The sequence below is a fragment of the Salmo salar genome, chromosome ssa05, assembly GCF_905237065.1.
Source record: "Salmo salar chromosome ssa05, Ssal_v3.1, whole genome shotgun sequence".
NCBI lineage: Eukaryota > Metazoa > Chordata > Actinopteri > Salmoniformes > Salmonidae > Salmo > Salmo salar.
Window position 1 is genome coordinate 77,767,225 of NC_059446.1, and position 17,684 is coordinate 77,784,908.

At 39.6% G+C, this 17,684-nt stretch overlaps 6 non-coding genes across 6 annotated transcripts; all 6 read left to right on the top strand.

Annotated features, from left to right (window-relative positions):
* The first annotated feature begins 1,492 nt into the window (after window positions 1–1,492).
* On the top strand, window positions 1,493–1,565 carry trnat-ugu (transfer RNA threonine (anticodon UGU)). The gene has a single exon. It is a non-coding gene; the product is annotated as a tRNA-Thr (tRNA).
* A 3,080-nt stretch (window positions 1,566–4,645) lies between these two features.
* Window positions 4,646–4,718, top strand: trnat-ugu (transfer RNA threonine (anticodon UGU)). The gene has a single exon. It is a non-coding gene; the product is annotated as a tRNA-Thr (tRNA).
* A 3,066-nt stretch (window positions 4,719–7,784) lies between these two features.
* Window positions 7,785–7,857, top strand: trnat-ugu (transfer RNA threonine (anticodon UGU)). Its single transcript has one exon. It is a non-coding gene; the product is annotated as a tRNA-Thr (tRNA).
* A 3,068-nt stretch (window positions 7,858–10,925) lies between these two features.
* trnat-ugu (transfer RNA threonine (anticodon UGU)) lies at window positions 10,926–10,998 on the top strand. Its single transcript has one exon. It is a non-coding gene; the product is annotated as a tRNA-Thr (tRNA).
* Window positions 10,999–14,038: 3,040 nt separating this feature from the next.
* On the top strand, window positions 14,039–14,111 carry trnat-ugu (transfer RNA threonine (anticodon UGU)). Its single transcript has one exon. It is a non-coding gene; the product is annotated as a tRNA-Thr (tRNA).
* Window positions 14,112–17,146: 3,035 nt separating this feature from the next.
* On the top strand, window positions 17,147–17,219 carry trnat-ugu (transfer RNA threonine (anticodon UGU)). The gene has a single exon. It is a non-coding gene; the product is annotated as a tRNA-Thr (tRNA).
* The last annotated feature ends 465 nt before the right edge of the window (window positions 17,220–17,684 follow it).

Here is a 17,684-nt window from a genome sequence, read left to right on the forward strand (position 1 = left end):
GTTCTGTTATACTCACAGACACCATTCAAACAGTTTTAGAAACTTTGGAGTGTTTTCTATCCAAAGCTAATAATTATATGCATATTCTAGTTTCTGGGCAGGAGTAATAATCAGATTAAATCGGGTACGTTTTTTATCCAGCCGTGAAAATACTGCCCACTAGCCATAACAGGTTAATTAAACTTTTGCTTATATTAACTGTAACTCAGGAAAAACTTTTCAATTGTTGCGAGTTGCGTATATATTTTTGTCCAGTATAGTAAAGAATGGCTAATTCTGAGAAAGTGTTAAAACTTCTTAGGGCTAGGGGGCAGTATCCTGAATTTCTGCCTGACTGACTTGCCCATAGTAAACTTCCTGTTACTCAGGCCCAGAAGCTAGGAAATGCATATAATTGGTAGAATTTGATAGAAAACACTTTGAAGTTTCTAAACTGTTAAAATAATGTCTGTGAGTATAACAGAATTGATATGGCAGGCGAAAACCCAGAGGAAAATCCACCCAGAAATCCTTTGTTTTTGGAAGTAACAGGCCTTTCCAATGCAAGTCTATGGGCCTACATATAAAAATTCCTCCCAGATTGCAGTACCTATGTATTCCACTAGATGTCAACAGTCTTTATACAGAGTTTCAGGCTTGTTTCTTGAAAAACGAACAAGTAATAGTCGTTTTTTCCAAGGGAGCTCAACAGGAAAGTAGGCTTTTGGTGCGCGTGAATGAGGGCGTGCTCTTTGTTATTTTCCTTTCTCATTGAACACCGTTCTTTCCGTCTGAAATATTATCGTTTATTTACATACCTGCGGGTACCTGTGGATTGAAGAGAAACATTGTTTGACTTGTTTGGACCAAGTTTACCGGTAGCATTTTGGATTCCTTTGTATGCATGTTGAAGGAGTGGATTACTGAAATCAATGGCGCCAACTCAATTGACTTTTTTGGACATAAAGAAGGACTTTATCGAACAAATCAAACATTCGTTGCGTAGCTGGGACCCTTGCGATTGCAAGCAGAGGAAGATCTTCAAAGGTAAGTGATTTATTTAATCGCTATTTGCGATTTTGTAAAGCCTGTATTGGTTGAAAAAATATTTGGATGTGGGGAGCTGTCCTCAGATAATCACATGGTATGCTTTCGCCGTAAAGCCTTTTGGAAATCTGACAACGCAGTTGGATTAACAAGACGTTAAGCTTTTAAATGATATAAGACACTTGTATGTTCATGAATGTTTAATATTGTGATGTTGACATTTGAATTTGGCGCTCTCCAATTTCACCGGATGTTGTCGGAAGAGGGAATTACTGTCCTGCCTGAGGGTCACATAGACCTGGGAGAGTTTGTCATTAAATGTATAACAAAGGATGACAAGGAATCTGCTTTTACTGCAGGAGCCAGACTGGGTAACCTGCATGTTTGGTTACTTAGGTGTGTCTCTTTTTTACTCTCTGATGGGTGTGTTCTTTATAGCGTTCCAATTCTTCTTACAGAGTTGTATGGCTCCATAGCTCAGTGGTTAGAGCACTGGTCTTGTAAACCAGGGGTCGTGAGTTCAATTCTCACTGGGGCCTTGATTTTGACTCTACCCTCTGAGACATTCATCTGAAACTTTACACAGGGTGGGACTTACCATTTCTCTCGCTCTATACAGCAGAAAGTTCTAAATGTGACAACAAAGTGACGATATTGCGCTGCACAAATAATTATCTGCTGTACTACTACTGTAAGAGACATTGCCAAACAAACTGAGGATACGATTCCACGTTTGCCGATTCTGTCCTGGGCCGCCAATCATGACTAAAAAAGAGCTGAAACTAGAGACAGGAGTAGCAGAAGTCATGAAAACCAGTGATGCATGTTGAAGGAATAATATCATTACCTTAACCTCTTACATCTAGATGTTCCGCTAGCGGAACACCTGCTCCAATATCCAATGATGGGCGTGGCGCGAAATACAAATTCCTCTAAAATCCGAAAACTTCCATTTTTCAAACATATGACAATTTTACAGCATTTAAAAGACAAGACTCTCGTTAATCTAACCACACTGTCCGATTTCAAAAAGGCTTTACAGCGAAAGCAAAACATTAGATTATGTCAGCAGAGTACCCAGCCAGAAATAATCAGACTACCCATTTTTCAAGCTAGCATATAATGTCACAAAAAACAAAACCACAACTAAATGCAGCACTAACCTTTGATGATCTTCATCAGATGACAACCCTAGGACATTATGTTATACAATGCATGCATGTTTTGTTCAATCAAGTTCATATTTATATCAAAAAACCAGCTTTTTTACATTAGCATGTGACGTTCAGAACTAGCATACCCCGCGAAACCTCCGGTGAATTTACTAAATTACTCACGATAAACGTTCACAAAAAACATAACAATTATTTAAAGAATTATAGATACAGAACTCCTCTATGCACTCGATATGTCCGATTTTAAAATAGCTTTTCGGTGAAAGCCCATTTTACAATATTCTCAGTAGATAGCCCGGCATCACAGGGCTAGCTATTTAGACACCCACCAAGTTTAGCACTCACCAAAATCAGATTTACTATTAGAAAAGTTTGATTACCTTTGATGTTCTTCATCAGAATGCACTCCCAGGACTTCTACTTCAATAACAAATGTTGGTTTGGTCCAAAATAATCCATAGTTATGTCCAACAGCGGCGTTTTGTTCGTGGCGTTCTAGACACTATCCGAATGGTAAATAAGGGTCGTGCCCATGGCGCATTTCGTGACAAAAGATTTCTAAATATTTCATTACCGTACTTCGAAGCATGTCAACCGCTGTTTAAAATCAATTTTTATGCCATTTTTCTCGTAAAAAATCGATAATATTCCGACCGGGAATCTGCGTTTCGGTAAACAGAGGGAAAAACAGAAAGACGGGGCGGCCAGTGCACGCGCCTAAGCCCACTGTCCCCTGATCGGCCACTTGACAAACGCGATAATGTGTTTCAGCCAGGGCTTTGAATTACGTCATTCAGCTTTTTCCCGGGCTCTGAGAGCCCATTGGAGCCGTAGGAAGTGTCACGTAACAGCAGAGATCCTTTGTAATGGATAGAGATGACAAAGAAGGCCAAGAAATGGTCAGACAGGGTACTTCCTGTACAGAATCTTCTCAGGTTTTGGCCTGCCAAATGAGTTCTGTTATACTCACAGACACCATTCAAACAGTTTTAGAAACTTTGGAGTGTTTTCTATCCAAAGCTAATAATTATATGCATATTCTAGTTTCTGGGCAGGAGTAATAATCAGATTAAATCGGGTACGTTTTTTATCCAGCCGTGAAAATACTGCCCACTAGCCATAACAGGTTAAAACTTTTGCTTATATTAACTGTAACTCAGGAAAAACTTTTCAATTGTTGCGAGTTGCGTATATATTTTTGTCCAGTATAGTAAAGAATGGCTAATTCTGAGAAAGTGTTAAAACTTCTTAGGGCTAGGGGGCAGTATCCTGAATTTCTGCCTGACTGACTTGCCCATAGTAAACTTCCTGTTACTCAGGCCCAGAAGCTAGGAAATGCATATAATTGGTAGAATTTGATAGAAAACACTTTGAAGTTTCTAAACTGTTAAAATAATGTCTGTGAGTATAACAGAATTGATATGGCAGGCGAAAACCCAGAGGAAAATCCACCCAGAAATCCTTTGTTTTTGGAAGTAACAGGCCTTTCCAATGCAAGTCTATGGGCCTACATATAAAAATTCCTCCCAGATTGCAGTACCTATGTATTCCACTAGATGTCAACAGTCTTTATACAGAGTTTCAGGCTTGTTTCTTGAAAAACGAACAAGTAATAGTCGTTTTTTCCAAGGGAGCTCAACAGGAAAGTAGGCTTTTGGTGCGCGTGAATGAGGGCGTGCTCTTTGTTATTTTCCTTTCTCATTGAACACCGTTCTTTCCGTCTGAAATATTATCGTTTATTTACATACCTGCGGGTACCTGTGGATTGAAGAGAAACATTGTTTGACTTGTTTGGACCAAGTTTACCGGTAGCATTTTGGATTCCTTTGTATGCATGTTGAAGGAGTGGATTACTGAAATCAATGGCGCCAACTCAATTGACTTTTTTGGACATAAAGAAGGACTTTATCGAACAAATCAAACATTCGTTGCGTAGCTGGGACCCTTGCGATTGCAAGCAGAGGAAGATCTTCAAAGGTAAGTGATTTATTTAATCGCTATTTGCGATTTTGTAAAGCCTGTATTGGTTGAAAAAATATTTGGATGTGGGGAGCTGTCCTCAGATAATCACATGGTATGCTTTCGCCGTAAAGCCTTTTTGGAAATCTGACAACGCAGTTGGATTAACAAGACGTTAAGCTTTTAAATGATATAAGACACTTGTATGTTCATGAATGTTTAATATTGTGATGTTGACATTTGAATTTGGCGCTCTCCAATTTCACCGGATGTTGTCGGAAGAGGGAATTACTGTCCTGCCTGAGGGTCACATAGACCTGGGAGAGTTTGTCATTAAATGTATAACAAAGGATGACAAGGAATCTGCTTTTACTGCAGGAGCCAGACTGGGTAACCTGCATGTTTGGTTACTTAGGTGTGTCTCTTTTTTACTCTCTGATGGGTGTGTTCTTTATAGCGTTCCAATTCTTCTTACAGAGGTGTATGGCTCCATAGCTCAGTGGTTAGAGCACTGGTCTTGTAAACCAGGGGTCGTGAGTTCAATTCTCACTGGGGCCTTGATTTTGACTCTACCCTCTGAGACATTCATCTGAAACTTTACACAGGGTGGGACTTACCATTTCTCTCGCTCTATACAGCAGAAAGTTCTAAATGTGACAACAAAGTGACGATATTGCGCTGCACAAATAATTATCTGCTGTACTACTACTGTAAGAGACATTGCCAAACAAACTGAGGATACGATTCCACGTTTGCCGATTCTGTCCTGGGCCGCCAATCATGACTAAAAAAGAGCTGAAACTAGAGACAGGAGTAGCAGAAGTCATGAAAACCAGTGATGCATGTTGAAGGAATAATATCATTACCTTAACCTCTTACATCTAGATGTTCCGCTAGCGGAACACCTGCTCCAATATCCAATGATGGGCGTGGCGCGAAATACAAATTCCTCTAAAATCCGAAAACATATGACAATTTTACAGCATTTAAAAGACAAGACTCTCGTTAATCTAACCACACTGTCCGATTTCAAAAAGGCTTTACAGCGAAAGCAAAACATTAGATTATGTCAGCAGAGTACCCAGCCAGAAATAATCAGACTACCCATTTTTCAAGCTAGCATATAATGTCACAAAAAACAAAACCACAACTAAATGCAGCACTAACCTTTGATGATCTTCATCAGATGACAACCCTAGGACATTATGTTATACAATGCATGCATGTTTTGTTCAATCAAGTTCATATTTATATCAAAAAACAGCTTTTTTACATTAGCATGTGACGTTCAGAACTAGCATACCCCCCGCAAACCTCCGGTGAATTTACTAAATTACTCACGATAAACGTTCACAAAAAACATAACAATTATTTAAAGAATTATAGATACAGAACTCCTCTATGCACTCGATATGTCCGATTTTAAAATAGCTTTTCGGTGAAAGCCCATTTTACAATATTCTCAGTAGATAGCCCGGCATCACAGGGCTAGCTATTTAGACACCCACCAAGTTTAGCACTCACCAAAATCAGATTTACTATTAGAAAAGTTTGATTACCTTTGATGTTCTTCATCAGAATGCACTCCCAGGACTTCTACTTCAATAACAAATGTTGGTTTGGTCCAAAATAATCCATAGTTATGTCCAACAGCGGCGTTTTGTTCGTGCGTTCTAGACACTATCCGAATGGTAAATAAGGGTCGTGCCCATGGCGCATTTCGTGACAAAAGATTTCTAAATATTTCATTACCGTACTTCGAAGCATGTCAACCGCTGTTTAAAATCAATTTTTATGCCATTTTTCTCGTAAAAAATCGATAATATTCCGACCGGGAATCTGCGTTTCGGTAAACAGAGGGAAAAACAGAAAGACGGGGGCGGCCAGTGCACGCGCCTAAGCCCACTGTCCCCTGATCGGCCACTTGACAAACGCGATAATGTGTTTCAGCCAGGGCTTTGAATTACGTCATTCAGCTTTTTCCCGGGCTCTGAGAGCCCATTGGAGCCGTAGGAAGTGTCACGTAACAGCAGAGATCCTTTGTAATGGATAGAGATGACAAAGAAGGCCAAGAAATGGTCAGACAGGGTACTTCCTGTACAGAATCTTCTCAGGTTTTGGCCTGCCAAATGAGTTCTGTTATACTCACAGACACCATTCAAACAGTTTTAGAAACTTTGGAGTGTTTTCTATCCAAAGCTAATAATTATATGCATATTCTAGTTTCTGGGCAGGAGTAATAATCAGATTAAATCGGGTACGTTTTTTATCCAGCCGTGAAAATACTGCCCACTAGCCATAACAGGTTAATTAAACTTTTGCTTATATTAACTGTAACTCAGGAAAAACTTTTCAATTGTTGCGAGTTGCGTATATATTTTTGTCCAGTATAGTAAAGAATGGCTAATTCTGAGAAAGTGTTAAAACTTCTTAGGGCTAGGGGGCAGTATCCTGAATTTCTGCCTGACTGACTTGCCCATAGTAAACTTCCTGTTACTCAGGCCCAGAAGCTAGGAAATGCATATAATTGGTAGAATTTGATAGAAAACACTTTGAAGTTTCTAAACTGTTAAAATAATGTCTGTGAGTATAACAGAATTGATATGGCAGGCGAAAACCCAGAGGAAAATCCACCCAGAAATCCTTTGTTTTTGGAAGTAACAGGCCTTTCCAATGCAAGTCTATGGGCCTACATATAAAAATTCCTCCCAGATTGCAGTACCTATGTATTCCACTAGATGTCAACAGTCTTTATAAAGAGTTTCAGGCTTGTTTCTTGAAAAACGAACAAGTAATAGTCGTTTTTTCCAAGGGAGCTCAACAGGAAAGTAGGCTTTTGGTGCGCGTGAATGAGGGCGTGCTCTTTGTTATTTTCCTTTCTCATTGAACACCGTTCTTTCCGTCTGAAATATTATCGTTTATTTACATACCTGCGGGTACCTGTGGATTGAAGAGAAACATTGTTTGACTTGTTTGGACCAAGTTTACCGGTAGCATTTTGGATTCCTTTGTATGCATGTTGAAGGAGTGGATTACTGAAATCAATGGCGCCAACTCAATTGACTTTTTGGACATAAAGAAGGACTTTATCGAACAAATCAAACATTCGTTGCGTAGCTGGGACCCTTGCGATTGCAAGCAGAGGAAGATCTTCAAAGGTAAGTGATTTATTTAATCGCTATTTGCGATTTTCTAAAGCCTGTATTGGTTGAAAAAATATTTGGATGTGGGGAGCTGTCCTCAGATAATCACATGGTATGCTTTCGCCGTAAAGCCTTTTGGAAATCTGACAACGCAGTTGGATTAACAAGACGTTAAGCTTTTAAATGATATAAGACACTTGTATGTTCATGAATGTTTAATATTGTGATGTTGACATTTGAATTTGGCGCTCTCCAATTTCACCGGATGTTGTCGGAAGAGGGAATTACTGTCCTGCCTGAGGGTCACATAGACCTGGGAGAGTTTGTCATTAAATGTATAACAAAGGATGACAAGGAATCTGCTTTTACTGCAGGAGCCAGACTGGGTAACCTGCATGTTTGGTTACTTAGGTGTGTCTCTTTTTTACTCTCTGATGGGTGTGTTCTTTATAGCGTTCCAATTCTTCTTACAGAGGTGTATGGCTCCATAGCTCAGTGGTTAGAGCACTGGTCTTGTAAACCAGGGGTCGTGAGTTCAATTCTCACTGGGGCCTTGATTTTGACTCTACCCTCTGAGACATTCATCTGAAACTTTACACAGGGTGGGACTTACCATTTCTCTCGCTCTATACAGCAGAAAGTTCTAAATGTGACAACAAAGTGACGATATTGCGCTGCACAAATAATTATCTGCTGTACTACTACTGTAAGAGACATTGCCAAACAAACTGAGGATACGATTCCACGTTTGCCGATTCTGTCCTGGGCCGCCAATCATGACTAAAAAGAGCTGAAACTAGAGACAGGAGTAGCAGAAGTCATGAAAACCAGTGATGCATGTTGAAGGAATAATATCATTACCTTAACCTCTTACTCTAGATGTTCCCAGCGGCTCCAATATCCAATGATGGGCGTGGCGCGAAATACAAATTCCTCTAAAATCCGAAAACGTCCATTTTTCAAACATATGACTATTTTACAGCATTTAAAAGACAAGACTCTCGTTAATCTAACCACACTGTCCGATTTCAAAAAGGCTTTACAGCGAAAGCAAAACATTAGATTATGTCAGCAGAGTACCCAGCCAGAAATAATCAGACTACCCATTTTTCAAGCTAGCATATAATGTCACAAAAAACAAAACCACAGCTAAATGCAGCACTAACCTTTGATGATCTTCATCAGATGACAACCCTAGGACATTATGTTATACAATGCATGCATGTTTTGTTCAATCAAGTTCATATTTATATCAAAAAACCAGCTTTTTTACATTAGCATGTGACGTTCAGAACTAGCATACCCCCGCAAACCTCCGGTGAATTTACTAAATTACTCACGATAAACGTTCACAAAAAACATAACAATTATTTAAAGAATTATAGATACAGAACTCCTCTATGCACTCGATATGTCCGATTTTAAAATAGCTTTTCGGTGAAAGCCCATTTTACAATATTCTCAGTAGATAGCCCGGCATCACAGGGCTAGCTATTTAGACACCCACCAAGTTTAGCACTCACCAAAATCAGATTTACTATTAGAAAAGTTTGATTACCTTTGATGTTCTTCATCAGAATGCACTCCCAGGACTTCTACTTCAATAACAAATGTTGGTTTGGTCCAAAATAATCCATAGTTATGTCCAACAGCGGCGTTTTGTTCGTGCGCTTCTAGACACTATCCGAATGGTAAATAAGGGTCGTGCCCATGGCGCATTTCGTGACAAAAGATTTCTAAATATTTCATTACCGTACTTCGAAGCATGTCAACCGCTGTTTAAAATCAATTTTTATGCCATTTTTCTCGTAAAAAATCGATAATATTCCGACCGGGAATCTGCGTTTCGGTAAACAGAGGGAAAAACAGAAAGACGGGGCGGCCAGTGCACGCGCCTAAGCCCACTGTCCCCTGATCGGCCACTTGACAAACGCGATAATGTGTTTCAGCCAGGGCTTTGAATTACGTCATTCAGCTTTTTCCCGGGCTCTGAGAGCCCATTGGAGCCGTAGGAAGTGTCACGTAACAGCAGAGATCCTTTGTAATGGATAGAGATGACAAAGAAGGCCAAGAAATGGTCAGACAGGGTACTTCCTGTACAGAATCTTCTCAGGTTTTGGCCTGCCAAATGAGTTCTGTTATACTCACAGACACCATTCAAACAGTTTTAGAAACTTTGGAGTGTTTTCTATCCAAAGCTAATAATTATATGCATATTCTAGTTTCTGGGCAGGAGTAATAATCAGATTAAATCGGGTACGTTTTTTATCCAGCCGTGAAAATACTGCCCACTAGCCATAACAGGTTAAACTTTTGCTTATATTAACTCTAACTCAGGAAAAACTTTTCAATTGTTGCGAGTTGCGTATATATTTTTGTCCAGTATAGTAAAGAATGGCTAATTCTGAGAAAGTGTTAAAACTTCTTAGGGCTAGGGGGCAGTATCCTGAATTTCTGCCTGACTGACTTGCCCATAGTAAACTTCCTGTTACTCAGGCCCAGAAGCTAGGAAATGCATATAATTGGTAGAATTTGATAGAAAACACTTTGAAGTTTCTAAACTGTTAAAATAATGTCTGTGAGTATAACAGAATTGATATGGCAGGCGAAAACCCAGAGGAAAATCCACCCAGAAATCCTTTGTTTTTGGAAGTAACAGGCCTTTCCAATGCAAGTCTATGGGCCTACATATAAAAATTCCTCCCAGATTGCAGTACCTATGTATTCCACTAGATGTCAACAGTCTTTATACAGAGTTTCAGGCTTGTTTCTTGAAAAACGAACAAGTAATAGTCGTTTTTTCCAAGGGAGCTCAACAGGAAAGTAGGCTTTTGGTGCGCGTGAATGAGGGCGTGCTCTTTGTTATTTTCCTTTCTCATTGAACACCGTTCTTTCCGTCTGAAATATTATCGTTTATTTACATACCTGCGGGTACCTGTGGATTGAAGAGAAACATTGTTTGACTTGTTTGGACCAAGTTTACCGGTAGCATTTTGGATTCCTTTGTATGCATGTTGAAGGAGTGGATTACTGAAATCAATGGCGCCAACTCAATTGACTTTTTTGGACATAAAGAAGGACTTTATCGAACAAATCAAACATTCGTTGCGTAGCTGGGACCCTTGCGATTGCAAGCAGAGGAAGATCTTCAAAGGTAAGTGATTTATTTAATCGCTATTTGCGATTTTGTAAAGCCTGTATTGGTTGAAAAAATATTTGGATGTGGGGAGCTGTCCTCAGATAATCACATGGTATGCTTTCGCCGTAAAGCCTTTTGGAAATCTGACAACGCAGTTGGATTAACAAGACGTTAAGCTTTTAAATGATATAAGACACTTGTATGTTCATGAATGTTTAATATTGTGATGTTGACATTTGAATTTGGCGCTCTCCAATTTCACCGGATGTTGTCGGAAGAGGGTATTACTGTCCTGCCTGAGGGTCACATAGACCTGGGAGAGTTTGTCATTAAATGTATAACAAAGGATGACAAGGAATCTGCTTTTACTGCAGGAGCCAGACTGGGTAACCTGCATGTTTGGTTACTTAGGTGTGTCTCTTTTTTTTACTCTCTGATGGGTGTGTTCTTTATAGCGTTCCAATTCTTCTTACAGTGGTGTATGGCTCCATAGCTCAGTGGTTAGAGCACTGGTCTTGTAAACCAGGGGTCGTGAGTTCAATTCTCACTGGGGCCTTGATCTTGACTCTACCCTCTGAGACATTCATCTGAAACTTTACACAGGGTGGGACTTACCATTTCTCTCGCTCTATACAGCAGAAAGTTCTAAATGTGACGATATTGCGCTGCACAAATAATTATCTGCTGTACTACAACTGTAAGACACATTGCCAAACAAAGTGAGGATACGATTCCATGTTTGCCGATTCTGTCCTGGGCCGCCAATCATGACTAAAAAAAGAGCTGAAACTAGAGACAGGAGTAGCAGAAGTCATGAAAACCAGTGATGCATGTTGAAGGAATAATATCATTAACTTAACCTCTTGCTCCAATATCCAATGATGGGCGTGGCGCGAAATACAATTTCCTCTAAAATCCGAAAACGTCAATTTTTCAAACATATGACTATTTTACAGCATTTAAAAGACAAGACTCTCGTTAATCTAACCACACTGTCCGATTTCAAAAAGGCTTTACAGCGAAAGCAAAACATTAGATTATGTCAGCAGAGTACCCAGCCAGAAATAATCAGACTACCCATTTTTCAAGCTAGCATATAATGTCACAAAAAACAAAACCACAGCTAAATGCAGCACTAACCTTTGATGATCTTCATCAGATGACAACCCTAGGACATTATGTTATACAATGCATGCATGTTTTGTTCAATCAAGTTCATATTTATATCAAAAAACAGCTTTTTTACATTAGCATGTGACGTTCAGAACTAGCATACCCCCCCGCAAACCTCCGGTGAATTTACTAAATTACTCACGATAAACATTCACAAAAAACATAACAATTATTTAAAGAATTATAGATACAGAACTCCTCTATGCACTCGATATGTCCGATTTTAAAATAGCTTTTCGGTGAAAGCCCATTTTACAATATTCTCAGTAGATAGCCCGGCATCACAGGGCTAGCTATTTAGACACCCACCAAGTTTAGCACTCACCAAAATCAGATTTACTATTAGAAAAGTTTGATTACCTTTGATGCTCTTCATCAGAATGCACTCCCAGGACTTCTACTTCAATAACAAATGTTGGTTTGGTCCAAAATAATCCATAGTTATGTCCAACAGCGGCGTTTTGTTCGTAGCGTTCTAGACACTATCCGAATGGTAAATAAGGGTCGTGCCCATGGCGCATTTCGTGACAAAAGATTTCTAAATATTTCATTACCGTACTTCGAAGCATGTCAACCGCTGTTTAAAATCAATTTTTATGCCATTTTTCTCGTAAAAATCGATAATATTCCGACCGGGAATCTGCGTTTCGGTAAACAGAGGGAAAAACAGAAAGACGGGGCGGCCAGTGCACGCGCCTAAGCCCACTGTCCCCTGATCGGCCACTTGACAAACGCGATAATGTGTTTCAGCCAGGGCTTTGAATTACGTCATTCAGCTTTTTCCCGGGCTCTGAGAGCCCATTGGAGCCGTAGGGAAGTGTCACGTAACAGCAGAGATCCTTTGTAATGGATAGAGATGACAAAGAAGGCCAAGAAATGGTCAGACAGGGTACTTCCTGTACAGAATCTTCTCAGGTTTTGGCCTGCCAAATGAGTTCTGTTATACTCACAGACACCATTCAAACAGTTTTAGAAACTTTGGAGTGTTTTCTATCCAAAGCTAATAATTATATGCATATTCTAGTTTCTGGGCAGGAGTAATAATCAGATTAAATCGGGTACGTTTTTTATCCAGCCGTGAAAATACTGCCCCCTAGCCATAACAGGTTAAACTTTTGCTTATATTAACTCTAACTCAGGAAAAACTTTTCAATTGTTGCGAGTTGCGTATATATTTTTGTCCAGTATAGTAAAGAATGGCTAATTCTGAGAAAGTGTTAAAACTTCTTAGGGCTAGGGGGCAGTATCCTGAATTTCTGCCTGACTGACTTGCCCATAGTAAACTTCCTGTTACTCAGGCCCAGAAGCTAGGAAATGCATATAATTGGTAGAATTTGATAGAAAACACTTTGAAGTTTCTAAACTGTTAAAATAATGTCTGTGAGTATAACAGAATTGATATGGCAGGCGAAAACCCAGAGGAAAATCCACCCAGAAATCCTTTGTTTTTGGAAGTAACAGGCCTTTCCAATGCAAGTCTATGGGCCTACATATAAAAATTCCTCCCAGATTGCAGTACCTATGTATTCCACTAGATGTCAACAGTCTTTATACAGAGTTTCAGGCTTGTTTCTTGAAAAACGAACAAGTAATAGTCGTTTTTTCCAAGGGAGCTCAACAGGAAAGTAGGCTTTTGGTGCGCGTGAATGAGGGCGTGCTCTTTGTTATTTTCCTTTCTCATTGAACACCGTTCTTTCCGTCTGAAATATTATCGTTTATTTACATACCTGCGGGTACCTGTGGATTGAAGAGAAACATTGTTTGACTTGTTTGGACCAAGTTTACCGGTAGCATTTTGGATTCCTTTGTATGCATGTTGAAGGAGTGGATTACTGAAATCAATGGCGCCAACTCAATTGACTTTTTTGGACATAAAGAAGGACTTTATCGAACAAATCAAACATTCGTTGCGTAGCTGGGACCCTTGCGATTGCAAGCAGAGGAAGATCTTCAAAGGTAAGTGATTTATTTAATCGCTATTTGCGATTTTGTAAAGCCTGTATTGGTTGAAAAAAATATTTGGATGTGGGGAGCTGTCCTCAGATAATCACATGGTATGCTTTCGCCGTAAAGCCTTTTGGAAATCTGACAACGCAGTTGGATTAACAAGACGTTAAGCTTTTAAATGATATAAGACACTTGTATGTTCATGAATGTTTAATATTGTGATGTTGACATTTGAATTTGGCGCCTCTCAATTTCACCGGATGTTGTCGGAAGAGGGAATTACTGTCCTGCCTGAGGGTCACATAGACCTGGGAGAGTTTGTCATTAAATGTATAACAAAGGATGACAAGGAATCTGCTTTTACTGCAGGAGCCAGACTGGGTAACCTGCATGTTTGGTTACTTAGGTGTGTCTCTTTTTTACTCTCTGATGGGTGTGTTCTTTATAGCGTTCCAATTCTTCTTACAGAGGTGTATGGCTCCATAGCTCAGTGGTTAGAGCACTGGTCTTGTAAACCAGGGGTCGTGAGTTCAATTCTCACTGGGGCCTTGATCTTGACTCTACCCTCTGAGACATTCATCTGAAACTTTACACAGGGTGGGACTTACCATTTCTCTCGCTCTATACAGCAGAAAGTTCTAAATGTGACAACAAAGTGACGATATTGCGCTGCACAAATAATTATCTGCTGTACTACAACTGTAAGACACATTGCCAAACAAAGTGAGGATACCGATTCTGTCCTGACTAAAAAAGAGCTGAAACTAGAGACAGGAGTAGCAGAAGTCATGAAAACCAGTGATGCATGTTGAAGGAATAATATCATTACCTTAACCTCTTACATCTAGATGTTCCTCGCTCCAATATCCAATGATGGGCGTGGCGCGAAATACAATTTCCTCTAAAATCCGAAAACGTCAATTTTTCAAACATATGACTATTTTACAGCATTTAAAAGACAAGACTCTCGTTAATCTAACCACACTGTCCGATTTCAAAAAGGCTTTACAGCGAAAGCAAAACATTAGATTATGTCAGCAGAGTACCCAGCCAGAAATAATCAGACTACCCATTTTTCAAGCTAGCATATAATGTCACAAAAACAAAACCACAACTAAATGCAGCACTAACCTTTGATGATCTTCATCAGATGACAACCCTAGGACATTATGTTATACAATGCATGCATGTTTTGTTCAATCAAGTTCATATTTATATCAAAAAACAGCTTTTTTACATTAGCATGTGACGTTCAGAACTAGCATACCCCCCCCAAACCTCCGGTGAATTTACTAAATTACTCACGATAAACGTTCACAAAAAACATAACAATTATTTAAAGAATTATAGATACAGAACTCCTCTATGCACTCGATATGTCCGATTTTAAAATAGCTTTTCGGTGAAAGCCCATTTTACAATATTCTCAGTAGATAGCCCGGCATCACAGGGCTAGCTATTTAGACACCCACCAAGTTTAGCACTCACCAAAATCAGATTTACTATTAGAAAAGTTTGATTACCTTTGATGCTCTTCATCAGAATGCACTCCCAGGACTTCTACTTCAATAACAAATGTTGGTTTGGTCCAAAATAATCCATAGTTATGTCCAACAGCGGCGTTTTGTTCGTGCGTTCTAGACACTATCCGAATGGTAAATAAGGGTCGTGCCCATGGCGCATTTCGTGACAAAAGATTTCTAAATATTTCATTACCGTACTTCGAAGCATGTCAACCGCTGTTTAAAATCAATTTTTATGCCATTTTTCTCGTAAAAAATCGATAATATTCCGACCGGGAATCTGCGTTTCGGTAAACAGAGGGAAAAACAGAAAGACGGGGCGGCCAGTGCACGCGCCTAAGCCCACTGTCCCCTGATCGGCCACTTGACAAACGCGATAATGTGTTTCAGCCAGGGCTTTGAATTACGTCATTCAGCTTTTTCCCGGGCTCTGAGAGCCCATTGGAGCCGTAGGAAGTGTCACGTAACAGCAGAGATCCTTTGTAATGGATAGAGATGACAAAGAAGGCCAAGAAATGGTCAGACAGGGTACTTCCTGTACAGAATCTTCTCAGGTTTTGGCCTGCCAAATGAGTTCTGTTATACTCACAGACACCATTCAAACAGTTTTAGAAACTTTGGAGTGTTTTCTATCCAAAGCTAATAATTATATGCATATTCTAGTTTCTGGGCAGGAGTAATAATCAGATTAAATCGGGTACGTTTTTTATCCAGCCGTGAAAATACTGCCCACTAGCCATAACAGGTTAAACTTTTGCTTATATTAACTCTAACTCAGGAAAAACTTTTCAATTGTTGCGAGTTGCGTATATATTTTTGTCCAGTATAGTAAAGAATGGCTAATTCTGAGAAAGTATTAAAACTTCTTAGGGCTAGGGGGCAGTATCCTGAATTTCTGCCTGACTGACTTGCCCATAGTAAACTTCCTGTTACTCAGGCCCAGAAGCTAGGAAATGCATATAATTGGTAGAATTTGATAGAAAACACTTTGAAGTTTCTAAACTGTTAAAATAATGTCTGTGAGTATAACAGAATTGATATGGCAGGCGAAAACCCAGAGGAAAATCCACCCAGAAATCCTTTGTTTTTGGAAGTAACAGGCCTTTCCAATGCAAGTCTATGGGCCTACATATAAAAATTCCTCCCAGATTGCAGTACCTATGTATTCCACTAGATGTCAACAGTCTTTATACAGAGTTTCAGGCTTGTTTCTTGAAAAACGAACAAGTAATAGTCGTTTTTTCCAAGGGAGCTCAACAGGAAAGTAGGCTTTTGGTGCGCGTGAATGAGGGCGTGCTCTTTGTTATTTTCCTTTCTCATTGAACACCGTTCTTTCCGTCTGAAATATTATCGTTTATTTACATACCTGCGGGTACCTGTGGATTGAAGAGAAACATTGTTTGACTTGTTTGGACCAAGTTTACCGGTAGCATTTTGGATTCCTTTGTATGCATGTTGAAGGAGTGGATTACTGAAATCAATGGCGCCAACTCAATTGACTTTTTTGGACATAAAGAAGGACTTTATCGAACAAATCAAACATTCGTTGCGTAGCTGGGACCCTTGCGATTGCAAGCAGAGGAAGATCTTCAAAGGTAAGTGATTTATTTAATCGCTATTTGCGATTTTGTAAAGCCTGTATTGGTTGAAAAAATATTTGGATGTGGGGAGCTGTCCTCAGATAATCACATGGTATGCTTTCGCCGTAAAGCCTTTTGGAAATCTGACAACGCAGTTGGATTAACAAGACGTTAAGCTTTTAAATGATATAAGACACTTGTATGTTCATGAATGTTTAATATTGTGATGTTGACATTTGAATTTGGCGCTCTCCAATTTCACCGGATGTTGTCGGAAGAGGGAATTACTGTCCTGCCTGAGGGTCACATAGACCTGGGAGAGTTTGTCATTAAATGTATAACAAAGGATGACAAGGAATCTGCTTTTACTGCAGGAGCCAGACTGGGTAACCTGCATGTTTGGTTACTTAGGTGTGTCTCTTTTTTACTCTCTGATGGGTGTGTTCTTTATAGCGTTCCAATTCTTCTTACAGAGGTGTATGGCTCCATAGCTCAGTGGTTAGAGCACTGGTCTTGTAAACCAGGGGTCGTGAGTTCAATTCTCACTGGGGCCTTGATTTTGACTCTACCCTCTGAGACATTCATCTGAAACTTTACACAGGGTGGGACTTACCATTTCTCTCGCTCTATACAGCAGAAAGTTCTAAATGTGACAACAAAGTGACGATATTGCGCTGCACAAATAATTATCTGCTGTACTACTACTGTAAGAGACATTGCCAAACAAACTGAGGATACGATTCCACGTTTGCCGATTCTGTCCTGGGCCGCCAATCATGACTAAAAAAGAGCTGAAACTAGAGACAGGAGTAGCAGAAGTCATGAAAACCAGTGATGCATGTTGAAGGAATAATATCATTACCTTAACCTCTTACATCTAGATGTTCCGCTAGAACACCTGCTCCAATATCCAATGATGGGCGTGGCGCGAAATACAAATTCCTCTAAAATCCGAAAACATATGACAATTTTACAGCATTTAAAAGACAAGACTCTCGTTAATCTAACCACACTGTCCG